General features: G+C 42.9%; 1 protein-coding gene across 1 annotated transcript in view; it reads right to left on the bottom strand.

The window, feature by feature from the left end:
* The window catches only part of pak6 (p21 protein (Cdc42/Rac)-activated kinase 6), a 63545-nt gene that overhangs the window by 34814 nt on the left and 6111 nt on the right, over nt 1-22620 (bottom strand). The window contains exons 2-4 of the mRNA XM_018096887.2: nt 16962-17156; nt 16018-16181; nt 7614-7706 (exon numbers count right to left, since the gene is read on the bottom strand). The gene's annotated coding sequence lies outside the window, so the exon portion shown is untranslated. The remainder of the gene's footprint in view (nt 1-7613; nt 7707-16017; nt 16182-16961; nt 17157-22620) is intronic.

The raw sequence follows: 22620 nt of genomic DNA, 5'->3' as shown, positions 1-22620 counted from the left end.
CAATGACCACACCTAATGGTGCAGCCTATCCTCTGTGTCCAGTTACAAAAACCAACCCCATTTTCTGATATATAAATCTGATCAGGGTTGGACTGGCCCAGCGGGATACCAAGAGAAAACCAAATAAGATTGGTGATTTATATATTGATTAAAGGAGAAGGAAAGGTAAAAACTAAGTAAGCTTTATCAGAAAGGTCTATGTAAATACAGCCATAAGCACTCACAGAAAAGCTGCACTGAGTCCTCTATCAAAAGACACGGAGGATTTCTTGGGTTCCTTTGTGTAAACATGTTCTTCGGTATCAGACTTCCTCTCTCCAGCTCTCTCCCTTCTCCTGCTCCCCCTCCCATAAAAATGCACGCTCCTTCCCATCAGAATGTGTGATCTGAGCAAACAACAGCTATAGAGACTGAGTTAAAATGGCAGCTGCTGTCTTAAACAAATGGAGGAGCTTCTAGGGCTCTTTACTCAGGTATGGTAAAGCTTTCTGCAGAATAAATATAGTGTTCTAGGTGGCACTAATGTGGCAAATCTATTGGCAGTAAAATGCCAAAATGACTTCCTGGTCAGGAATCAAATCTATATCTGAATTTAGTCCACAGCTGACTGCCCTTCACATGCTCCCCCCCCTGCACACTGTGGAGGGTTGAACTGGGGTGTGCGAGCCCACCAGGGCTGCTGCTCTGGGGCCCCCCGCCATCTGCCAGCTCACCCACCGCCCACCAACTCACTCACCGCCAGCCCCTTCCCTCCCCACACATGCACCTTATACTTGCATTTGCTGCAATTGGGGAAGGAAAGGCAGCAAGGGAGCAATAGAGAGGGCAGGCAGGGATCAGGTATGGGTCAGTGGGAATGGATATGGCTCAGGTTTTTCCCCAATGTCTTGCTGGCCCTGTCCGACCCTGCTCCAAAGTGATCTTTATATTAACTGCTTTCCTAAGACAAAAAGGTTTTAGATATATAAGGAAGGTTATGGGACAAAGAATAAACAATGGGTCTCTACAGCAAGATACAAAGTCAAATAATAGAAACCTAATAATTATTTTTTTTTTTTTTTTTTTTTAAAGGGGGAGTAATTGTGCATTGACAGGATCTCTTTAAAGGAACAATAACACTAAAAAATGAAAATGTTTTAAAGTAAAGTAATTAAAATATAATGTACTGTTATCCTGCACTGGTAAAAGTTGTGTGTTTGCTTCAGAAAGACTTAGTTATAGTTTATATAAATAAGCTGCTTTGTAGCAATATGGAGGCAGCCATTTAAGCTGGAAAAGGTGCAGTTGCACTCTCTGCACTAGCAAGCACTTAAAGGAACCAATAGAAGCTTTTTGCCTCCCCTGGTAACTTTGGGGGTGCTGCCGCCTGAAGCAAGTTTCTCAACTCACCTGATGGCAGCAGCGCCCCTGTGTGCACATGTCCGTGGTTTCTAAGTGGCAAAACAGTACAAATATCTGAAAGCTTCAGGTCTGGCTGTTCATGGTAATGAGCTGGGAAAGGGGGCACTGACCCTAGCAACCAAGGACACCTGCATGGAGACAATGCTCAATGAGCTGAGTGCACAACAGAAAAATGTATATACAGGTATGGAAGCCATTATCCAGAAACCCGTTGGCAGAAAACAATAAAATACAGCACAGTGTCTCACAGTTTCCTATTTACACACCCATTTCTTCATTTTTGACCAATTTGCTTTCATCTGTGTAATAATGAGGCCATAACTTGTACTTGATGGCAACTAAGGGAGCATAAATCCACATTGTGTTAAAACAATCCTGTTTTTCTTAACATTGCAGAACTCCGCATGTAAATACACATTACATAAAGACCCCTTATGCAGAAAACCCCAGGTCCCAAGCATTTTGGATAATAGATCTCACCCTCTACAATAACAATGAAAATTTAGAAAAAAAACTTACTTAGGATTCAGTAAGCTAGCAGTATAAAAAAATGATTTTCCCCATTACAAGGGGCAACCAGTTAGCAGATATAGATAGTACAGGTGATCTAGATACATAAAGCACAAGCAAGAGAAAATAAACCCTACACACTTCGGCACTTTTCATCCATAGGTTCTTCCAGTGACCCCTGAACCTGTTTCCTGGGAGGAACTGATGCCCCAAGGCAGCCACTTTCATACTCACTCATCTGCCCCTTCTTGGGTACACAGCCTCCTCAGCTTCTCATTATATTATTTGGCCTTTTTCACTGTGGGTTGCCTGGTGTTTTCGCATTTTCACATTTAGGGATCTTAAGTTGGCCATACATGGGCAGATTTCTTCATTCCCAGATGAACAATAGTATAGTTAAATAGCGGTTTGATGATTGTTTTAACCGGACAATATGCCATCCATGGAGAAGGACCAGGTAAAAAGATATCATCGTTTTATTCAGGGCCAGGCCAAGTAAATCAGGCTACCTCAGCAACCCATGAACATCCCTGGCCCCCCTCCTGTATACGAGTGTAAACACACACTCCTTGACAAACGGGAGTAGGGGCGGGTAAGAACAAGGATCGCAGTAAGTGTCCCCCTTCGGGGCCCAAACTAGGAGACCGCAGGCAGAAGAGGTAAGTGCCCAGCACCCCCCCCCCCAACATTGTGCCCCCTAGGCAGGTGCATCTTCTGCCTAACCCTTGTTCCAACCCTGACCCCTTTTTATGATCACCATGGGTGGGGAAATGTGTATGGACAATTTCAAAGGGGTGGTTCACTGTGATGTGGCTCATAGCAGCCAATCAGATGCTTTGTTTTGGTTTTCTAACTGTTGAAATGTAATTGCTGATTGGTTGCCCTGAGCAACATCACCGATAATGCTTTACTCAGCATGATAAATATACCCCTTAATATGTTATAGAATGACCAATTCTTAGCAACTTTTTTACATTGGTCTTCATTTTTTTTATAGTTTTTAATTTGACTATTTCGAGCTTTCAAATGGAGGTCACTGACTCTGGCAGCCGATAACCTATTACTCTTTGAGGCTACAATTTAATAAAACTACTGCCCAGTTGATAGGCTATTTTGGTCCCTAGCAACCAGATAGCTGCTAAAATTCCAAACTGGAGAGCTGCTGATCAAAATCCTAAATAATTAAAAAAACTTAAATAATAAAAAATGAAGACCAACTGCAAATTGTCTCAGAATGCCAACCTCTACAAAATACTAAAAGGTGAACAACCCTTTAATACAGGGGTCCCCAATCTTTTTTTCACCACGGACCGGTCGCAAGCCGAAATTTTTTTCCACAGACCAGGGGGGTTGTTGCGCGCGCACGGCGTTCATTTGCACGTTCATGCGCGCCTTCTATCTGTGTCTCTATGCGCGTCTTTATACGAGCGACGCGTAACTTTGAACGCACAGCGCTTTATTTAGTGCCTTTAAATGTGCGCGGCTTTGTGCCGTCTGCATTTTTACTGCGGGCAGGAACAGAGGCAGCCCACTTGAAAGCCGCCCACGGCCCGGTGGTTGGGGACCCCTGCTTTAATACATTTTGCAACATTTAGGTCTGCAAAGCTGTACACGCCGCAAGCAAATGAAAAAGTCAAATGGAATGGCTGGATTCTATCACTTCCAGTTGTACAATCACCCCTCTATAGTATAGCAGGTAGCCCCTGCAACAAGCAATGCCTTTCAGATCCCACCAGACTGAATTTAGTGCCAAGGAACTAAAATTATTGTAGTGAATGAGTCTGATTCTCCAGCTAGAAAGACATTTTATGGAAATTGACATTGCTTAGCTGGCTGACAGGTCATAATGTTGTGCGACTATAACGCTCACATACACAGGCTCCAAAACATTAAACCAGTTCTGAAAATAATTCAATAGAATTATTCTCTGCCACACTTGTTACTGCATAAATATAACGTCCTTAATTCAAGATACACTTCATGGACAGGAAAGTTGGACCGCACTATACCGCCAGTATAATGTGTTCTTCAAATGCAGCTGAACTTTCCCTTTATTACTCTCCCTTTAACAGAGATATTTCCAAGGTCTTACTATAGACAAGGCTACAAAGATTAAATTTAACATAAATAAAAATAATAAATAGTTTAAGCTGACAATGCTCATTATGATTGGTGCAGGTAGAAGCTGTATTTCTTCACCCATCTCTCACTGTGTATTGTCTACGCAAGCCAGAATCATAGAATAAAGTGCACAGGGGACCATTTAAGGGCCTGCTAAAAGAAAATAAATCTTTGGCAACATCTACACAGTAGTTATCATTAATATATCTGCATGCTGTGACATTTATAAGCATGGTTATATGGCAAGAAAAGAGCTGATACCTGCACTTGGAAGGAGTTGGGTTTCCTTTTGCTGCTCCCACTTGTCTAATATCACTGTGTTTGCTCAGTGCAACAAAAACACAATTAAAGCAACTCCCACAGGCATTACTGGCTCTGTCACCACAAAGTGGGGGAAATAACCCTTTACTATAGGCTAAAATGAAAGACAGATTTCCTCACAGAAGAGGCAGATTTAGTAAAGTTATAAACACAAGTAATTTTAATGTTGTATGCTTAGCCAAAGTGAGGGTCAGGTTAGGCTACAAGGACACAATGATCTGAATCCAGGGTGGGATACTTAGCAGTGTAATCATGGTGGGCTACTTAGGAACAGCAGTGTGTATCCAAGGTGAGTTACTTAGGAACAGCAGTGTGTATCCAAGGTGAGTTACTTAGGAACAGCAGTGTGTATCCAAGGTGAGTTACTTAGGAACAGCAGTGTGTATCCAAGGTGAGTTACTTAGGAACAGCAGTGTGTATCCAAGGTGGGCTACTTAGGGACAACAGTGTGTATCCAAGGTGGGCTACTTAGGGACAGCAGTGTGTATCCAAGGTGGGCTACTTAGGGACAACAGTGTGTATCCAAGGTGGGCTACTTAGGGACAGCAGTGTGTATCCAAGGTGGGCTACTTAGGGACAACAGTGTGTATCGAAGGTGGGCTACTTAGGGACAGCAGTGTGTATCCAAGGTGAGTTACTTAAGAACAGCAGTGTGTATCCAAGGTGAGTTACTTAGGAACAGCAGTGTGTATCCAAGGTGGGCTACTTAGGGACAGCAGTGTGTATCCAAGGTGGGCTACTTAGGGACAACAGTGTGTATCGAAGGTGGGCTACTTAGGGACAGCAGTGTGTATCCAAGGTGAGTTACTTAAGAACAGCAGTGTGTATCCAAGGTGAGTTACTTAGGAACAGCAGTGTGTATCCAAGGTGGGCTACTTAGGGACAGCAGTGTGTATCCAAGGTGGGCTACTTAGGGACAACAGTGTGTATCCAAGGTGGGCTACTTAGGGACAGCAGTGTGTATCCAAGGTGGGCTACTTAGGGACAACAGTGTGTATCGAAGGTGGGCTACTTAGGGCAGTGGCACACGGGGAGATTAGTCGCCCCCACAACAAATCTTCACTACCGCGGGCGACTAATCTCCCTGCAATGCCATCCCACCTCTCCTTGACAGGCAACTTCAGAAAATCATAGCGACGTGTATGCCATCCCACCGGCGATTTACATTCTTGCCAGTGGGATGGCATTGTGGGGAGATTAGTTGCCCGCGGTAACGAAGATTTGTCATGGGGCGACTAATCTCCCCGTGTGCCACTGCCCTTTAGGGACAGAAGTGTGTATCCAAGAAGTGGCAACATTTTGGTTTTCATATTGGTTGATTCCCAAACAAATCATTAGGGTTAAGAAAACCACTAATCCCAAAGAGCTCCAAGAAAATCCCATTTACATTGGTTTATCCTATGGTCTAAATCTCACCCACTGGGTTTTCAAAGCAGAAGCCACGTTTCACCTGATCAGACTGGTTTCACCTTTCTAGGGGCTCATCAGTGTAGTGCAGAATTTTGTGATCAGTGAGGTAGAGCCAGGAGTGGGGATTCACAAACAAATCATTTGGGTTGAGGAGACTGCCTCATATATATGCAAATAGACAAGAGGTATTATGGGAACTAATCCCAAAGTTAGTTGAGAAAGAAGAACAGACACTTGTCCATTAGGTTACACCTGTATCCTTTGTAACGGCCATGTGAAAGGTGAAAAAAAGAACCCATGTGAAGCCTTCACCAACTTACCTCAGAAAAATCTCCTTCAAGACTCCAAAATAGCTCACAGGAGCAGTCCCTGGATCACCAGTGTACTAAGAGCATGAAAATCACCTAATGTTATAGTAGTAGATATAACACGTCAGTCTATGCCCCATAATAATTTTATGGCTGGGTACCTTAATTACAAACGCACATGAAGTGAGTACAACTATTAATTACATTTAGAGCATTCATTATAATAAAGTACATATGATCAGTAAAGAATGAAAAAACAATGACCATGAGACCAGAAATATCACTGAGAAGCAACATCACTTCTATTGGGTTCCATGGAATCGTTCCTAAGTGCAATACAGGAGTGGCCCATAATCCCCTCCATAGTATGGCGTTAGGGACGCCTCTGGGTAATGATATTTAAAGAAATTTATGGAGGCCTTAACTAAAGCGGGGTAATAAAAATCTCTTGGGTGTGCTCTTGCCTAGGGGCCTCAGGGAGAACTTAGTACAGGTATGGGACCTCTTATCCAGAATGCTGGGGACCTGGGGTTTTTTAGATAAGAGATCTTTCTGTAATTGGGATCCCCATACCTTAAGTCTACAAGAAAACATTTAAACATTAATTAAAGCTACTGTTTAATTATTACAGAGAAAAGGAAATCATTTTTAGAAATTAGAAGTTTTTTGCTTATAACAGAGTCTATGGGAGATGACGTTCCCGTAATTTGGAGGTTTCTGGATAAATGATCCCATACTTGCATTCAGAAAGATTTTGACTTCATAATAGGGACGGTCCAATGCTTCTAACAAAAGGTTCACTGAATGCGGTTTTAGGGCTGTGGCACACGGGGAGAAATCACGGCGCCGCGTATGCCATCCCACCGGTGATTTACATACTCGCCGGTGGGATGGTATTTTGGGGAGACTAGTCGCGGGTGACTTATCTCTTCATGTGCCACAGCCCTTAGACAGCTGAAGCCACTGTCAGAGTGTCAGAAACACAAAAGAGAACACACAGTCGCCCAATTCACACAAACGCTTTACCAGCTCGAGCTCCTTTACAAGCCTCCAGTGAGGAGCAAGGACCCTGGGATAGGTAATGGGGAAGATAGTGGAAGCAGGTAGGAGCCCATAGGGTGGGGATACCCAGTCTGTTATTCACATTTAGAATATGCTGAGGATGTGTCCTTACTGTTTAGGTTCCCCCGCCTCCACATGTAACTAGAAGTTACTACAGTCCATTCATTTTATACACCCCCCCCAAACTTTATATAAAATATATATTAAACTGTTTATCAGTCAGTGCCCCCAGAGTGGGGGCCTTCTTGCTTTATAGTTATGTCCCTCCTGGGATCTTCAGGTGTTCCCTACTGTCTATTCCCCTCAGTACCCCTTTACCTTAGTGAGCCCTTGGCTTTTTCCCTTACTTTGTCCCTGAGAAAGAATGCATAGAAGGGAGGATAAGCACTGAACGTGTTTGTTCTCAGTCTCACGCTGAGCAGGTTAGATGTTCCCAGAAAGGGGAATGTGCCCTGTGCCACCAAGGTCGGTTCCACTTACCTGCAGGATGAGGTCTTGTCAGGCTCTGAGCTCCGTGTTGTTGCTGGTTCCCTTCCCGTGCTGTTCTGAACCTGACTGCAAGCTCCTGCTTGTCTGTAAAAGGGAGAGACATGACATTACTTTGCATCCTCTGGGGGGGGGGAACCACATCATTGATTGTCTTAACCCTTTTTACTGCTTCAGTCACTTACAATGTATTGTCACAACTTGCAGAGTAAAGGTCAGATTTCCTCCCACTAATAAATCAGGCAAGGTGGCCACCTAGGGAAATACACGGTGATGGCTGGGTGAACAATAAAGCCTACAGTTCTGCACTGAAGTGCTCTGATTTGGGAATGTTTGTATAGTTTTATTTATAAATTATTAGGCGGTGCACTCTCAGAGGGGCCTGGGGTCTTTTTTACCTTATCAACCAGGCAGTAGGTTGAATTAAAGACTGGAATATTAATAGGAAGGGGGCTGAGTATAAACATAGTTAATATAAAAGTAACAGTATTAATACAATTGTAAGAAAAGCTAAAAAAAAAAGCTGTATCTGAGGAAACTATAACAAATAAATAGTGAAGACCAATTGCAAAGTTGCTAGGAATAGGACACGCTATAACATACTAAAAGATTATTTAAAAGTGAAACACCCTTTTAATAAACTCCCTGCTAGTTTGGGCATTGGAAAAGAACTTGGACGTGAAATATGCCCCTAGGCTCTAGAGCTGCATTCTGCTTGCACAGTGATCAGCAAGTAGCAAGGTCATAAAAGCACAGCAGCACGGTTACATCTGAGTGAGTTTTCAATTGCAGCAAATATAAATTACAATAAGGGGGGGGGGCAAACAGGATATGTCTGTCTGTGGGGAGGGTGCTCTGATCACTGTGGGGAGGGGGGTGCCCTGATCTCTGTGGGGAGGGGGGGTGCCCTGATCACAGTGGGGAGGGGGGTGCCCTGATCACTGTGGAGTGGAGCGCTTTCTCCAGCAGCATATCTATGCCAGGGGAGAAAATGCCAATCCACTTTTTTCCTCCCCATCTGTACTGTGACCCTTAAAGGGTACCTATCATCAAAAAAATTGTTTTCCCCACTGGAGGTGCAGGCTAATAGAGCCCACACTCCACTAGTGGGAAACAATAGTTGCACTCTGGGCAGGGGGCAGGCAGTGAGATCATGGGGTGGGGCTAGTGACATCAGGGGCAGAGCCATGATGTCACATGGTGGGACTATAAGGTGTAGATTGGCGATTGGCTGATTACCATGTCAATCAGAGAGAGTCCTGTCCGGATTTCCTTATTTGTAAAACTAGGCAGGCAGTTTTGACCCAGGCAGCCCCTATAAAAACCAGGCTGTCCAGGCCAAAACTGGACCGGCAGTAACCATACCACCAGCAGTAGGAGAAACAATTTAGTGACCATAGGTGCACTCTAAACTCACTGGCACTGGTGTGAAAGGCAATGGAAATCCCCCCTCCCCAGCTGCTCTCCTACCTGGGAGCAGGGAAAGCAGGCAGGTAGGGGATGCTGGCAAGGGGCGCAGAGTGGGTGGGAAATTCTGAGTAGAAAACACTGTGTGCTGGGCCCCTCTAAAGATTTTTTGCAGGGGGGCCCGGTGCCGTCAAGTTACACTATTGCTCACAGCTATCTTTGTTATGGTCTCTATTGTCATTGAAGTGGAGGAAACAACCCTTAGAAGCAGAGTTAATAAAAGTCCTGTTTGAGTGGCTTCCCAATTATGGGTTTTTGTATTCTGCCTGTCTATAATTTGGTTAATTTGGTTTCCAGTCACTGACCATAGCAATTACACAGCCCATTGATTACATGACTAGTGTTTTATTATTAGTGCTATTTATATCTCCATTCTGTCTTTTCCAATTCTTCTTACAGTCTCAGATTAAAGGGCCAGTAATGTTAAAAACTGAAAAAAAACAAATTCTTAGTTTGTACCTATTCAGCCAAAACCTACAGCTAAAGATGTCCTAGGAGCCTGGGACAATATGGCATTAGTCCGCTCAGCAGAAAACAATCCCATACTCGTGCATTTGTTTAAAGAAGAGGCGCTCTGAGCTTTTAGGGTCCCTTGGGGTGCCTAACAAAATGCCACTCCACAGGAATTTAAAGTTTTCTTCTCCATTAAAGGACAACATTGAAAGCCACAGCAAAAACCATTTGCTGAGCCATAAGGTACTGCAGACTTTGGACGTCTCCATTAGATTTCCTCTTTCCTGAGCAGGTTCTGACTGGGCCAGCGGGACACTGGTGAATAACCTGCTGGGCCCCGCCAACATAGTCCTGATCCCTGCCTGCCCTCCCCGTCACTACCCGCTGCCCTCCTCCCCCGAACGCTGAAAAAGTAAGTTTAAGGTGCATTCAGGGAGAGGAGCTAGTGGTGGTGAGAGGGTGCAGCACCCATGGGCCTCACACACCCCAGTCCGACCCTGTTCATGAGCACTGGGCACCACTGAAGGCAAAGGCAGCCACAGGGTTGGACTGTGCCACCAGGATACTGAGAAAAGACCTGGTGGGCCCCAGTGGCCCAGACCCAAACCCTGTTACCGTTACCCCGGCAGAGGATGTCAGGCAGGTGGCAGGGGTACCTGCAGGGGGTTAGGTTCCACAGCCGGCGGGGCACCTTGAGCGGCAGCCCCAGTGAACCCTGCACCCCCCAGTCCAGCCCGACCATGGGAGGCAAGGACCTGATTAAGCTGGATGTGGTATAAAACATTGTTGCAGAAAAGAGAGGGTTTACTCCAACTTGTTAAGAACAGAAAATATTATTTTAACTCAGACTTGGCATTCTGTAAGCAATCCATTGCCCTAGTCCCTACATTATTTTCACTTGCTTTATCCTTAAAGCTAAACTCACCCACCAAACAAGGGTTACAGTGTTCTCTTGTACATTTATCAACATACACACTGTCACATCTCTATACAATACATCTATATATACAATGATATTCAGATCAGATGAAGCAGTTATCCTTACACGTGCCCTGCCCATGGGTAATGGCTACGAATGCTGGCCATACAAACAGTCCGGACACTTGGTCTTCAAACTCAGTTCATAACCCAGTGCAATAACCACTGTGCGTGTGGTCCTCTCTGGCAATATTGTCATGTAATCAGAATATGAAGTCCCTGCCTCTGATCAGATAAATGCGATATGTTCATCCACATATACGGCCAAATTATACCAAACCATCAGACCAAACCATCAGACCAAACCATCAGACCAAACCATTTCCACTCTTAACGTGCCCATGCACGTTAAGATTTGCTCACTTGGAGAGATCGCCAAGCGGCACTGACTATGTCTTCCATATCAGGGCATATTTACACAAATTTTTCTTTTTAACCATCTAACAATCTTAATTTATTTTGCAGTGCCATCCAATCCTGCAGTTAAATGAATATGGATATTCACCCTACCAGCTCTGCATACTGTAACTAAACATTTACATGCATTCTCCTGCCCCCTTTGCACTCTGTACCTAAACACAGGTAGGATGTCCCCCAGAACCACACTCTGTAGCATTATATATTTCCGTGTGCAATCATATATAAAATCTAACTCTCACACACTCAGAAAGCTCAAGATGCAGCACCCACCTCTCCTGTGAACCCATATTTATCTGCACAGACTGTGTTTATAACATACCTCCTGTTTACCAGTTCCACCGCAGTGTATAATTACCTCTCCTGCATCACTTTAATCCTACGGCCCCCTCCAACATGCCATCTGTTAGGCTTGTTCCCCAAACTGCCGGAGACATGACAAAGCAAAGCAATCTACTCAGCAAATTTGTCTGCTGGAGTATGGAATATGGCAGAGATCCCGTGAGAACATAAGTCAGAAATAGCTGTTGTGACACAGATTTGCACAGCACTGTAAGGCATGGGGTATGGATGCACACTACATAAAGTCCTCTCTGGGGCAATGTGCAAAGTGCACCCACTGCATCCCCTGTACCTTCCTACACCCCCAGCAGCTGCAGTTAGTTAATAGGGCATTCATAGGGCAAATCCCTCAAGATTTTCACATAAATCACCCTACATGCCACAGGCACTTATGTGTTTAAATTATAAATATCTGCATTTTATCTATATTGAAGGGGAATATGAAGAATATGCCATGTGTATAAATATATCAAATATCCATACCTGAGAACACTGAAGCTTATGGGTTCTACTGAACTCCAACAGCATCACTAAAACACAGTGGAACAGAAGGAATCAATAAAGCCCCATTGTGTATTGTATTCATCTAATTAGCTATCTCCCTAATTCCTTGGGTGGATTTCCTAAAAGTATCATTTTCCTATCAGCTGAAAATCATGTGTCCCTGCCAGAAGGACACGACTGTCTGTAACCATTTGCAGGGCCTGTACCACAACCCGGGACAACTGTGACACCCAATGGCAACAAAGATTTCGAAGGCGTTTCTGACAAATGAGAACTAAACTACAAACATATTGAAAGAGATATGTACGACAAACTAGGTGTGTCTGTACTGCCAGCTACAAGCTAGATATACATATCAAAGGCTTAGATCTGTCAAAACAGACATGCCTTGTTGGATCCCATTAGCCCCAAGCAAAAAACAGTCATTTTTTCACTTCCCCTTCCTCAACACCCAACCTTCAAAATCATGTCTTGGTAAATGTGTTGGGGCAAGAAGTGTTAATATAAGGCAGATCATCAAATTAAGGCGGATAACAAATTATCATTAACCAGTTAAGTCTGTCAGTTGATATAAACAGTGACGGATGCTGGGATTTGAAGTTCAGCAGCTAAACAGCATGCAGCCATGATATTCTTCTTATTACTCTGGGAAAGCTCCCATGCATTTGGTAGCATTAAGGGTGCACTGATAAGAACCGTATTAAAGGGGACATATTGTATAAGAATACAATTACATCCCAGTGCATTACACTTCTCTAAATATAGAATGAATGTTATTTAAAAAGTAGTGTTTTGGGTTGATTTATTTAAAAATTTTAGAAAAACCCCACTAGTTCCACTTCCTGCTGCCTCCTTTCCCAGGCTGTGCAGGGGGGATGGCAGTACTCAGCACACTGTGCTGTAGGATAGGAACCAATCAGCATCTAGGTGGACCTGATAGAGAACTGAAGCCTGTATTTGCTTGTGTGACCACAGAGCTTTGATTGGCTACTCCCCTACCAATGTGCTTCTGGTAGGGACTTCATTTGAAACACAGACAGGGACCATAGCAGATCTATAGGGAGCTCCAATAAAGGGGCCATTATTAAAGTTAATGATCATTTTTAGCCCAAAATGAAACCATCACCACATATTATTTATAATTGCCTACAAAACTAGACAGTGTTTTTACTCAGGCAATATGTTTTGGTGCAGATTGGTGTTAACCACAAGTTCAATATAAATGTATCTCTATTTTCAATGTAATAGATATAAAATGTTAAGTCAAGTGTTGCAACATTGTGCCATACCAATACATACTCATCAATCTCTTCAACATTTCCATATTGAGCCTTGAAGAGAAAGTTCCAACCAAGTGCAGATTCATGTTATAAGAGATAGATGCACATACAGTATGGGAGATTTCAGAAGAAGAGGATAGAATTCAAGATTCTCTGATTAAGAAAAGAATGTTGATATGAATATCCACTACTGGTGAGGAGTACCTAGAAGGAAGGCTGCACAACTTGTCCCAAGCACGTCCAACAAACCTCACACACACACAGAATCCCACACAAAGAGGTATCCTAAATCTCAGACTAGCGGAGCATGAAAATTCATTGGAAAGACAGATTTGGTTCTTAAGCTGGCCATACACGCACCATCAGTCGCGCGAAAGATCGAAAATCACCACGTGTGTGGCCACCTTTAGGTCACTAGCTGGATAGCCCGGGCAAAGGAATCAAATACAGTTACCAGCGAGACATATTGTGGTGTCTCTATCTGTGCTTGCATAAGGAAATCGGCACATGTATGAGGAATGTGTCATAAGGTTGAGGATGGATAAATACCAACACCTGCAAGATGGAAACAATCTTAGTGAATGCAACTGGTTCTTAAAATGGCCACACGTTTAACAGGGCAAACTAGGAATATAGGTGGCAACAACCCTTGGCCTGTTGGGATCCAGTTTACTGCTCATATGTCTCTCGTTTTTTATGGTCACACTCTGCTAAAACACTTTTGCCCTCTATCAATAAACATCTGAATGCAAAATATTTGCCAGACAGGAAAACATAGAGGCTCTGGGTTTAGAACCCCATTGACCTTCAGGGCATTTTTGCTATTTATAAAATAAATATTATTCTCAAATCATTTCAGGTATTCATTCAGGTTGTACAGGTGTATGAAATGCCACAGTGATTAAAAATACCATAGCCTTCCCAGTGTAGTTTTGGGGTACCTGGAAGCACTCACAAGCACACACAGATAGAGACACCACAATGTGTCTCACTGGTCACTCTGTTTGATTACTTTGCCCTGGGCTATCCAGCTAGAGACCTAACAACCAAATTTAGCTTACCATTGCATACTTATATACACACACCTATATAAGTACACCATAATTATTGAAAAGATATAAATATATTTAGCACAACAAAATGTTGCAACGCTGTATGAACGTCTTTCTATCTATTGTATTGAAAATAAAGAAACATATAAGTTGTGATAAACAACCTGCATTAACAACCTGCACCAAGACTTTTAATGATGCCAAATCCTTGGGAGATCTCCTGGAATATCAGTGATGTAACAAGATGTTACTGGGCCCCATAACAAATTCAATTTAGGGTCTTAAAACATTGCTTAGTTCTTCCAAGAGAAATTGCTTGTTAATTGGGGCCTTACTGGGCCCTCTGCTCTCCTGGGCCCCCTGCAACTGCAGGGTCTGCTTTCTCTATAGTTATGCCCCTGCCACACATGATTTTCAAGGTTAGGTGCTGAGCTAGGGGAATTAAACAGAATTTCAGTTTGAAAATTCTGTTCTTAAATCACCAGGGAAGCTTTTTGTGGCCACTGTTAAAATGCCATCTCAACACACCTTATAATGCGACACTGGATGTTGGAGGAGATGTTTGAGTAAATTAGATGGTGAACGTGAATCATCTTAGCAGCCTTTTTTAAATTAGTCACAGCACACCAGCAGTCCTGGGCCAAGCCGGACGCCTTAGTCAAGCATGGCTGGCCCTTTGGTTGAGCAGCAGGCAGTGTGGGAAACAAGGTCCCATACTAGAGGCAGGCAATAGAAAATGTATGTGTATAGCGCCCCCCACTGCTGCTCCTCAAGTTACATGCCTCTTCTGCCTACCCGGCCCTACACACCAAGCTTTTTTATTCCTGATACACCTAGAAGCAAGAAAAATATAATTGTTTGTGATGCCCAAAAGATCATTTTATTGGTGGTATAAATAGCTAAATGTATACATAAGGGAGATTAAACAGCTCTCCATTAAACTGAAGCTCTCCAACTCTTGCAGAATCACAAATAATACTGCAAATCATTGCTTATTCCATGCATAAATCAGGGTTATTGCTTTAACACTTGTTTACGCGCCGAAGCTGCTTGTAGCGCAAGAAGCATTAGGCAATAGCTAAGTGACCCACTTTCACTTTTCTACCTGAAGGGCATGCAGCATGCTGCCTTATCCTCCCACAGCTGCCCATCTGGTAGTAAAAGGGAAAATGGGCAAAAACATGAGTGAACAGAAAGAACTTGATACTGCCCAAGGGTACTATAAACTCATTCAAGTAGAGAAATGTTGGATAGCTCAGTAATCTTAAACCTCTGGGTGGGGACTAAAATTGGGTCCCCCAGCTGTTTGGTGGGTCCCCGTGATACAGTGAAATTCCTTTTGCAATAGACAATTGTAGTTAAAAGTAGATAGGTAATTAATCATAGATCAAATGTTACATCCTGAGGAGGAATAGATTTAATTTGGGTCCCATCCAAATAATGTTAAGAAATTCTGCTTTAGGTCAGTATTTACTTAACCTTAAAAAATCTTTCGGAATCCTATGTAAATACAGGCAAAGGATCTGTTATCCAGAAATCTCCTAATTACAGGAAGCCCACTTTAATCAAACAATGCAAATGCTTTAAAATGATATCTGTTTTCTGTTTTTAATCAAACAGTACTTTGTACTTGATCCCAACTAAGATATAATGAATCCTTATTGGAGGTAAAGCAATCCTATTGGGTTCATTTAATGTTTAAATGATTTCTTAGTATATTTAAAGGATAAGGGGAGATAAAATCACTTGTTGGCTAAGCTTTGATGAAGTTATAGGGAAGTTTTTAATTTCTGGAGTCTCTATCCCAGCCTAAAGCTCCCAAATGCCTAAGATGTTGTTATCCCTATTCTGGTTATAAATAACCCCAGTGGCAGTTCCCATTGTGTAAGAGATTGTATCCAGTACCTGTGCCTTGGCAGCTTGCCTCCTGCTTATGGTAGGTTCCACCACATTGGCCACAATGTCACCTTCCCGCAATGGCAATAGCTCCTTAGCTCCTTACGGCAGGGGGCAGAGGTGCTTTCCTCATTCACAGCCGGAGCACCTGCTGACTTTCTTCTCTCTGGACACTAAGCAAAAAGCCAAAGGATAAAAATCTTCTCTTCTTCTTAACAACTGTTTCTGGTTAAAAATAAAGCACTGGTAATACTGCCAAAACTCCCATTTGAGCCTAGGTACAATATCAGATCTCTGCTTTTAACGTCTCCCATCCAACCTGTTCTTTTTTGGCACTGTCTGACTCAAACGTTGCCTGGGAATTTTACTACGGCCTCTAGTTGCCATGGGGAAGCAGCTGATGTCATTGGCATGAATGAGACCCTGTGAAATTCACAACTTAGGCAGAAATAGAAGCACTTAGAGCTTGCTTAACCCCTTATGGGCTGGGGGAGGGGTATGATTAACAATGACCATAGCCAAGCATTCTCCTGATCTTATTTTATTATAGAAAAAAAGGGTTAACAAGGTTTCAAATGCTGGAACAAAACATTTGTTGCTTCAGCAGTCCGTGGGTTAACTTATATTATTCCCCCTCATCCCCTTGTGTCATCTCTATGTTATTTCCTTTGGCACGTTGTACAATAAATATGCACATTGATGCTGGCTAATACTAATATTTGATTATCTCCAGCACTAGAGACTAAGGAACAGATGGAGCTGCATTAGAATACCAACTAAAAGTTCATTCTCATACACAAAATGCTGACATAACAAGGTATATATTTATATATATTGTATGAAGCCCCATGCTGCTGCTCCTGCTGTCTTGAGAGCGCTGTCCTTACTTACCCTTGCCAGGTCTCCCTTCACACGTCAACCTAGAAATCATTTTTGACTGGTAGCATATTCACCTTTGCTTGACTGCACTCAAAGGAGGAGATTCCTTGGCCCCAGAGAGATCTACAAATGAAATACATCTAGCCATTCATGGTGTTAGGACTTGGTAAGCCTTCCATAACCTCTGGATGCTCGGTGGTGCTTCCAGCACGTTGGTTATAATGCCCGCAGGATGCTGGACAGTCTGGCTTCTAGTTTGATAAATCTCCCTATGAATATGAATGTGCAACATATCTCTTCATTATTTAAAAAGAGGAAGAGCTGAGATGGGATGGGGGAGGGGAGGGGACTGGAGGTAGGGATGGGAACGAGGGGAATGGGCAGGAGGAAGAAAAAACCAAGAGGAAGCAGTGGAGGAGGTGGCCGGGGAAGTGAAAGGAAAGACGCACAGGTTAATGAGGAAGTAGGGCTAATGAGCAGAGACTGAGCACCTATGCAGGGTCACATGGCATTCTGTTACACCCGTTACTGGCAGGCTGCTGATTGGAGGAGACTTTGTTGGCACAGTATTAGGCAATAAGAAATGATACAAGAACAGTTAGTGAGGAAATAATAAATAACAAATAAAACTGAAGGCAAGGGCACATGGTAGAATAAGCGGGGGGAGAGGAATCATAAATAATAAAGTAGGGGGAATAAAAGATAAGTTCTACAAAGATGCTTTATTGGCAAATGGCAGTTTTGAAGCCCTCCAGACTGAAGGAATACTGTCGTGGGAAAACATGTTTTTTTCAAAATTTATCAGTTAATAGAGGTTCTCCAGCAGGATCCTGCATTGAAATCCGTTTTTCAAAAGGGCAAAGAGATATTTTTATATTTAATTTTGAAATATAACATGGGGCTAGCCATATTCTTCATTTCCCAGGGTATCACAGCCGCAGATCAATAGGAAGGGAGCAAGATAGTAGCTCCCAGTAGGTATCAGAGTAGCACTCAATAGTAAGAAATCCAAGTCCGGCTTGGGACTCCTCCAGTTACATGGGAGTAGGAGAAACAATAGCTTATCTGAAAGCAGTTCTAATGTGTAGCGCTGGCTCCTTCTGAAAGCTCAGACTCAGGCACAATGCACTGAGATGGCACCTACACACCAATATTACAGCTAAAAAAAATACATTTTTGGATGATGAATAACATTAAATGGTAGAGTGAAGTATTTGCTATGTAAACAGTGTAATTCAAAATAAAAAGTATACCATAAAAATCATGACAGAATCCCTTTAAGGTTACAAGAGCACTTGAATATTCAGAGACATTTTTAATAAATACATATTGCAGGGATGCACAGATTTAAACTCAATTGTGATCAGTTCAGCCTAGCTGGATACGATAGACGTGTTCCTGAATATTCAACTGATCTGGTGGCATTAATCAATATGTTGTTAGACTACAACTCCCCAAATGTCACTAAAACCTGTGTGGGGGTGCTGGGACTTGTATTTCAACATGTGGAGGTTTACAGGCAACCCAACCCTGTGCTGTGTAGAAAATACATGAATACATTTGCAGTTAAATCCCTCCTCAGTACCAAATCTTGTGTAGGAGATGCCACTAAACTCATTATTGGGATTTGTAACAATTCCTTAGCCTTCCTAATGTCTCTGAAGGGTTAAGACTGGATTTGTCCAGATGATACTCAGAAGCATTTTGGAGTTGTTTCCATGGCAACCTTCTTTGCTGCATTAAATATCAAAGTAAGTGGTTGGAGGAGAAGATGCTACTGAGCTCTAACTATGTCAGTGACTAAGTGTCGGCATTGTTTCTCAGCCCTAACAAGTGCCTTTCTCCCATTATTGTATAAATATAATGGCATGCAATCACCGGCTCCTAATATAGTCTGAAATGGAACACTGTAAGCAGAGAAGCACAAGAGAGGCCCACCAGCTGCTGGGGACCCCAGATGTATAGGGTTGGCTGGCCAATATGCAGCTGAAATGTGTGCAAAAATATATCGAAAATATATAGAATTTAGAGCCAAAAAGGATTTTGCTGCAAGGCTAAAGACATTCTAATAACTATAAGGCATGTAGGTAAAATAATATATGTAAAAATTGTGTCTTTATTAAAGAAAAAATAAATGTATATATACAAAACATATTTGATGCATTCACTGCGGCTGTTTTTCCTTCAGTACAAGCAGCTTCATATTTCCAGCCCCCCAGCCTATGCCCAAGGGCATTTTTTGCACAGTAAACATTCAGTATACCCAGCTAGGATACCTCACGTCTGGCCCCTGAGCTGGGATGAGTTTATACACTTACACAGCATTTAAGGGCTATGGGGATGGGGGAAAAACAAACATGTCAGCATGCACCGGGTCAAGCTAATTATCTGTTTGCTGCAAAACGGAGATCCCTGTGATTGTCAGCGCATAATGGAAACCAGTACAAGCCCAGTCAGGTATGATTTTACCTTATGCAGGATGCTATTTGCTCCCAGCAATTGTAAAGCCAAAGTAATCTCTTTAGGCTGTGCTTGAAATCTGATTTTTCCTCTGTTCCACTATCCCTGCATTTGCTGACAGTGTTAGTACAAGATACTGGTGTATTATTGAACTGCAGAAGATGATTCAGATTGCAAAGATAAAAAATAGACTTACCTTCAGAAGGGATCGTTCAACTTTAATTAAACTTTTAGTATGTTGCAGAAAGATTCTGAAACCATTTGCAGCTGGTCTAAATGTTTTATTATTTGTGTTTTCATTTGAATTATTTACCTTTATATTTGTGTAGGGGTTTACCAAATCTGGGCCCTTATGATAGAGACCCCTGTGCGCAGACCCCTGGGTGGTGCTGGTCATGGGATAGTGGGTAGAGCTGGTATATCTATAGTTAACAGGGAGGGTCCCTGCAGTTTTGGGTAATGGCCACAGGGTGGTGCCTAGGCCCATATAAGGGGAATGCGGCCATGTGCTGTAGGCCAGAGTTAAGGGAGAGCCTCTGAGAGCAGAGGTATTCTTCCCAAAGGTAGATTAGTAAGTTTCTTGTGTCAGGTCACTCTAGGAGTGCTATGTAGTGAGGGCAAAGTTAGAATGGGCAGAAATAGCCCCTCCAGGAGTGGTAGAGGGAGTAGGCTCCCCCAGCATTACATCAGCTGGAGTGTAGGGACCCAAGAGTCTAGGTAGGTGGTTAGGCTGCCGCTAGATGGGGTACTATTCTGAGGGTACTTAGTCGTGAGTACCGGGGATGAGTCCTGGAGGTGGTCCGTCTTGGCGTGAGTACCGGGGAGAGCCCTTAGAGAGGGTCTCTTGGCGTAGAGTACCGGGGAGGACATCTATAAGGGATCATCTTGGCGGGAGTACCGATAAGTTACCCAACAGGGGTAGGTACTCTAAAGGTTTACAGAAGGAGAGTGTCCCCTGCACTGTATTTGTATTGCCACTCCTGGAGAGGTCCTGCCTAAATAAACAACCAACTGTTTCATCACTACTGTGTGTTCATCGTGTCTGCCTCAAGGAGCACCTACATACCAGTAAGTGGATACCCCAGGGAGGGCATTCCCTTTGGGGGTTGTGTGAGGTCTCAGGCAGCACTACACCAAAGTATCAAGTCCCAGGGAGGGAGTTGTAGTTCTCCCATAACAGAGCCCTGGGTGGAGGCACGCCATTTAACAGAGAAGTCCCTGCTTCCCCCATAGTAAGCGGGGCTCAGGACTCCTGGAAGCACCAACCAGATTAATTCAGCAGGTAGTGCCACAACCGTTTAATAAGTGGGCTACATTTGTTAACTCTGCAGTTTGAAACTTTAGCAGTTATGTGATTACTAGGGTCCAAATTACCTTAGCAACCCGGCAGTGGTTTGAATGAGAAACTGGAAACTGAATAGGTATGAATTGGAGAGGATCTGAATGCAAACATAAGCAATAAAAAGTAACCATAACAGTTAAATTGTAGTGTCAAAGCGCACAAACTGTTCAAAAACAACGACTAGAAGGTGATCCATCCCTTTCATAAAACTGTTTTATTCAGGAAGAAACTCTTCTGTTTTTTTGGTTTCCAACAACTATGTTCCAGCTGAACTGTAGGGGGCAAATTAGTTGCAGTTTGTGTGTCAGCACAGCCAGGTATGCTTGTGATTCAAAAAAGACTTCCCAAAAAATTAGAGGCTAAATAATGTTGTTAAAGTCAGCTCCTGAGGTGCTTTCATCTGATGGAAAATATACTCTTCCACTCCATGTACCTGACATGTTATGTGCTGCAAGCAAGGTAAGAAGGGAGGATCCTGCATTACACGGTAATGATGGCAATAATGAATGCAAGTACAAGCACAGGAAGCCTCACTCCCCCCCTCTACATCCAATGAATGCAAAGTCTGTCATTACTAACCTTATTATGAATACATGCACTCCAAACATATGTGCAGATGTCTGCAATTTTATATTATATATTTATCTCTCTCTCTCTCTCTCTCTCTCTCTCTCTCTCTCTCTCTCTCTCTCTCTCTCTCTCTCTCTCTCTCTCTCTCTCTCTCTCTCTCTCTCTCTCTCTATATATATATATTAATTCACAACAGATAAGTGCACACTAAACAATGTGGAAATCAGTTGTCCAAGTGCAAGAAAAATAAAAAAATAGGTTCTGCACTCACGGGTCTTAAACAAATAGATTATATTAAAAAATAAATAATAATAATAATAAAAAAAATATATATATATATATATATACTGTTAGAATAAACACATGTGATCAGGATTTCTGAGGTTTACATAAGGTTTGCATGCAATTGGTTGCCTTGAGATACTCAGGTACTTTAAGCACAGTGTTTTTAGGCAGCCCAACAATGCAGTGCCAAATTGCACAAAATCCCCCACCCCCCATTGACTGACATTGTAAATGTGCCACTTAATAGCACATTGTATGTGTAGAGAGAAGAATAGATTCCATTAAATATCAGCAAATTCTGGATGCCGATGTGTGTATTAGGCTCCTACATAAGGTTGCCACCTCAGCCACTTAATACTAGCCACATATTGAATACACATCCTGCATGGCTACACTTAAATCAGTTAAGTCTGCAGCATGCATCTAAATTCGTTGAAAATTAGCCATGCAAGATGTGAATTCAATGAGGACAGTATTAAAGGACTGAAGTGGCAACTCTATTCCTACAACAAGACAATGGTCCCAAACATACCTCAAAAGCCACCATGACATACACGAATAAAAGCAAGCTGAAGGTTTTGGAATGGCCTTCCCAGTCCCCTGACTTAAGGTGGCCATACACAGGGGGATATAAAGCTGCAGGGGAACCAAGTCGTCAGCTTATCAGCCCACGTATTGGACCCTACCGATATCTGTGCAGGTTTAAAAATCCAGTCGGAATGAGGTTCACATTGGCTCACTGATGCGCCCTCACCCCCATAGCCTACATCCTGTCAGAGGGATCCAACTGTTTGACACTTGGGCCAAATGATCTTATCAAGCCAATATCATTCACCTCAAGGTGGGCATATTGGGGAAAGATCTCTCAGTGTGTGGCCACCTTTAGAGATCAATGAAAATCTGTGGGTAGATCGTAAACATGCAGGATGACCCAAGAAGATCCCACAACTAAAAGTAAGGAAGAATGGATAAAAATCTCTACAACAAGAAGTGAAAGGCTCTTGGATTCAAAAGGCATTTTTCAAGCTATGAGTGATGCCAAATGGGGGAAATAACTAAATACTGACTTACCAAGG

This window comes from Xenopus tropicalis, chromosome 8 (genome assembly GCF_000004195.4).
Source record: "Xenopus tropicalis strain Nigerian chromosome 8, UCB_Xtro_10.0, whole genome shotgun sequence".
NCBI classification, from domain to species: domain Eukaryota; kingdom Metazoa; phylum Chordata; class Amphibia; order Anura; family Pipidae; genus Xenopus; species Xenopus tropicalis.
This window is presented reverse-complemented; position numbering and strand designations above follow the sequence as displayed.